Raw genomic sequence first — 5,305 nt, 5'->3', positions numbered from 1 at the left:
TATATATATATATATATATATGTATGTATGTATGTATGTCGATAGCAATCCCAATCCCCACTCCAAACTAATCTCAAAAGCAAAACGTGGATTAATCCTTAGCCGGCTTCCCAAGAATATATTACATCAAAGAAGCCTGAATGTGATCATTGTTATGGAGTACAACATGATTATATTGAAGGTCATGATTATATTGAACGTTTTTCTTCAATACAATTATATTATATTTTATGATTTTCACGTCAAATCATTTATTTAAATATTTTTTATATTTTCTCTCGCTTCCCTCTACCCGCAAGATGATCCCTAAATAATAACGGTCCCTCTCCCTGCTCAAGGACACCTCAACGATCTCCTCCACCTCTCCATTCACCTCACCACCGCCGCATCGACCTCCATTAATCATTAAGGGTGTGTTTGTGGTAGCTTGTGCGTTTCAGGATAAGCAGTTTTTCCTGAAAAGTTGGGATATGTACTTCCTTACATATAAATGAGACGAAAAAGAACACAAGCAAACACAGATCGTTTATGTGGTTCGATCCAACTGGATTTACGTCCACGGAAGGGAATCAATCAAATAGTTCACTAAGACAAAAGAAATGGAGAATACATAGCTTATACATAGAGATGAGCCCTCATCTTCCTTCTATGACATCCCTCTCAAGCGACACCTTGATACAAGACCTCAAGATCCTCTCTAGCTCTAGTTATTCTCTCCTCCTTCGTGGTAGCTTAAGATCTCTTCCCTTGCTCTCCTAAGCCTCACACCCTTAAGATCTCTTCCTTTTCTCTCATAAGCCTTACACCCTAAAAATTTCTTCCCTTCTCACCTAAGCCTCACACCCTTAAGATTTCTTCCCTTCTCTCCTAAGCCTCACACCCTTAAGATTTTTTTCCTTTGCTTTCCTAAGCCTCACACCCTCTCTATTTATAGAAGCAAGAGAGTGGTAGGTGGGAGGTAAGCGAGTGGTAGGTGGGAGGTAAGTGAGCGGTAGGTGAGCGGTAGGTGAACGGTAGGTGAGATGTGGTAGGTGAGCGGTACCACATTATAAAAGTACCCTTTTACCTTAGTTCATTAATTGGGGGTCAAAATAACAGGATATAATACATAGGTTTTGCTTAAGTATATTTTCTTATTCCATTGTCAGGCATACAATACATATGAATTTCATGATTTTACAAAAGTTTAGTTGTGAGATATATAAATACATAAGAATTTTGTGCTATATCTAAAAAATATGGCATATGAAAATGCATAAGAAAATTATGGTATGTACGTAAATATGAAATTTAGGTGTGAGATATATGAATGCATAAGAAATTTTTACTATGCATGTAAATATGAAAATCTTGGTGTGAGATATGTAGATCCATAAGAAATTTGTGCTATGTATGTAAATATGAAAATTTAGGTGTGAGATATGTAAATCCATAAGAAATTTGTGCTATGTATGTAAATATGAAAATTTAGGTGTGAGATATGTAAATCCATAAGAAATTTGTGCTATATATGTATGTAAATATGAAATTTAGGTGTGAGATATGTAAATGTATAAGAAATAAATATGAATTTTGGTGTGAGATATGTAAGTAATATAGAAATTTTATGTTACGTAAGTAACCATGAAAATTTAGGAGTGGGACGTGTAAATACATAAGAAATTTGTGCTCTGTATGTAAATATGAAAATTTATGTGTGAAATATATAAATACATAAGAAATTTGTGTTATGTTTATAAATATGAAAATTTAGGTATGATATATGTAAATAAATAAGAAATCAGAGTTATGTATGCAAATAGGAAAATTTAGGTATAAGATATGTAAGTTTTGGGTGAAGTTAGGCTAGTGTTGATTTTTGTTTGGTTAAGGGTAATATAATTGTGTATTAATTTAATATTGTAATGATGGGTTGATGGGTTAGTTTGGGTGTTAATGCATTAATTGATTGATTATCTGGGTTTCTGGCTTATGGGTTTCGAGTATGATGTGTAGGTGGCCCAAGATTTCAAATAGAATGTGTAATGTGTAGGTGCGCTAATCTATAGAGCTCATTCATGTAACAAATAGATATTCAAAGCGTTGGATCGTTGATGTCTAAAGATTATATCCATGAAAGAAATGATTAACGGAAGAGTTTATTGCTAGCGTTTAAGAGTTTGTGCATGTGACATCGCAATTGCCCGTTCAGCTTTCTGGAAGTAGATTCTGATACCCCTATTCGAAGCACTAGAATCAAGTGTATCTGACATGTGACGAAATAAAGTTGGAGCTATACCGTAGTGTATTTAAACTCGATTATTGGTATTACATGGTGAATTTGAATTAGGTATTCAATACGATCAAGCGAGAGCCTCATCAAATTATGCCCCTCCAACTATTTTATTGATACGAAGTTAACAGGATGACAACTACTCAAGAAGAAAACTTATTATTAGTCTCGCATAAATTAAAAAATTAAATTTTGTATGTTCAGTAACATTTCATCAAGTTCCTAAAACTCCCACTAAGCACAAAGAAAAAAAATTTTAGGCCAAAAGTACTGCCATATGCTTCATAACATCAATTTATACATATGCATAAGTTCGGCATGCCTAAGTTTTAATTAAGATCTCAAAAGATAAAATTATTTCAATGAAATGCTTCACAACATCTACTTTAAGTTTTGCATGATAAGAAAACTGTTAATTGGGCTTAAACATTTGAGATTTTGATATGAACATTATGCATAATTACTTCAAAACATCTATCTATAGATATGCATAACATTTCATGAACAAAATCAAATTTATAGGTTTCAGTTATGAACTAATATAGTTGAGTTAAAATTTATTAGTTAGTCATTATCAAACTTAGGTTGAGTATGACCCGAGCTTAACTCGACCAGTTTATAAGGGATGGATTGCATGTAGAAAGCCAAAGCTTTTCTTAACTGTTAAAACTTTTCATTAAACTGCAAGGTCACAATTGTTTCATGCAGAAAAATGACTTCCAAAGTTTAATAGCAGGTCTCAAACAAAATGGGATAAATCCAACAACAAAAGCTCAGAAATGGTGGCAGAAATCAGAAGAAGCTTTTTTGCAGAAACATACGATTAGTTGCTCGATCTATAAGCGGAAGATAACGATGAGGGTGGTCATTCAAAAAAAAAGGGTTAGCAATGTTCGCACACTCTAAATAGGTTAGAGTTGGAAAAATGATCGAACGGGGGAATCGATAGAAAAAATATGAAGGAATACATGATTGGCAAATGCAGAACGCAACACCTCTCGTAAAGCTCTTCATTGATAACAGTAGAAGAGAAGGCAGAACTATGGTCGGATTATATAGCTAAATCACAAGGTAGACGACAACCATGGACAACAAAGCAATCAACACGGGAGCGGTTGGGGAAGAGTAGATAGCGTTATCAGAATGGCCGTTACTTGTCCTACCTCAAAGCCGCATTGCGTGAAGTTAAATCCACTGATTCGCAAAATTCAGTAAATCCGAGATTTATGGGCGAAATCCATGAAATCTTGCAGGATTTGGCTTAAATCCAATGTAAATCCTGGCCTATAAGTAGTTGCCAGACAGCCCTAAATGTTCAATAGATTTTTGTGCTCTTCAAATTAGCCATCTCATCATGTAATTTTTTTTACAAATTTATGGACATCTTTAAGAAACTATTGAAAGAAAAAAAAATAAAATCCGTGCTAGTCCTTGGACTCACTAGTCTGACTATTCACCTAAACATGCATGTTGCAACATGCAGATGATTATGTGAAGTCTTACTACGACAATGGTTCGTGGCTCTACTCAACTCGACCAGTTTATAAGGGAAGGATTGCATGTAGAAAGGCGAGCCTTTTCTTATTTTTTTAAAACTTTTCTTTAAATTGCAATCGTTTCATACAGAAAAATGACCTCCATAGTTTAATAGCAGGGTCCCAAATAAAAAATGAGATGAATCCAATAATAACAGATACACTTAATTCCCTTTTGGATGAATGTTTTGGAAATTCATTAACCACATTTATAATATGGAATGTATTTTGCTTTAGTAATTTAGTCTCATGCATTTAGTTACTAATAGTTATTATAGTTTATTGTGCTAAATTGAATGAAAGATGAATAACCAAATCTGAATGGAGTCCTGAACATATAAAAGAAGCTGAAAGCTTTTTGGAATTTGCAGTCAAAGCAGAGTTGCATCTCAAAAGTTTTATATTCGTGCAAAATATGTATTAATAAATATTACTACAGTTTCAAAGATGTGAAAATTCACTTTATGTCAAAGGATTTTTTAATTGACATGTCATATGGAGTAGACATGGAGAATATCATTCTTCTATCAGCGAAGGTGGACGAAATGAAATGTTTAGTGTTGAACATAATACAAATCAAGTGTCAATTTAGTTTGAACAATAAATCATTGATGACATAGAACGATCATTAAAACTTAAACTTGGATCAAATGATATTACAATGAATCTTGAAGCTGATCCTAGAAATCATAGTGTACACCCTCCAAAGGATAATGATAAAATCTCGAAGCTAATTGAAGATGTAGAGGTGACATTGTATCCCATGTGCAAATCTTTCACTAAGTTGTCTTTTGTGCTACACTTGGACAGTTTAAAATATTTTCTTTTCTAACACATAAGAAGTGAAAAAAAAAATGATGAAATCATTTAATCTTGGAAATAGAATGCATGATTCAATGGTTGCATGTTGTTCTTGGGAGATAAATTTGATCAGGGCGTACGTCATATTTGTGATTCATCGGGATGTATTACTAATCATAATAGTAGAATCATAGAATCAAAGAGAGTTAATAAGAAATCAACAAGGATTGTTTGATAAGAGATCTAGGATTGGGATGCAACCAACTTATTTCATTATGTCTACAATCTTATCAGTGGATAAGAGTCCATGTAATAATATTGATGTCTACCTACAATTATTAATACAAAAGTTGCTAGAATTAAGACAAGGTCAATTTTAATGTTGATTATTAATGACTTCCTCCCATATGAAATGTTATACGGGTGAAGTGCCAAAAGAATGTTAGATAAGGGTCTGTTTGGGGCAGCTTGTGCGTTTCAGGATAAACTGTTTATCCTGAAATGCAGCCCGCGGGCCCTGCAGGAGTAGACCCGCGACTAAGTTTAGTATAAAAACTCAAACTCAAATTTCAGATAGGAACTCAAATTTCAGATAGCTGAGTCGCTTCTCCCGATGCCCTAGTAGCCGAAATCCGTAACCCTGCTCCTGCTCCCTCGCGTTCGCTCCGCCCGCCGCCTCACCCCCCCGCGCACGCCC

The sequence above is a fragment of the Phalaenopsis equestris genome, unplaced genomic scaffold (genome assembly GCF_001263595.1).
Source record: "Phalaenopsis equestris unplaced genomic scaffold, ASM126359v1 Scaffold000123, whole genome shotgun sequence".
Taxonomy (NCBI): domain Eukaryota; kingdom Viridiplantae; phylum Streptophyta; class Magnoliopsida; order Asparagales; family Orchidaceae; genus Phalaenopsis; species Phalaenopsis equestris.
The sequence above is the reverse complement of the archived record's forward strand: the minus strand, read 5'-3'. Positions refer to the sequence as shown.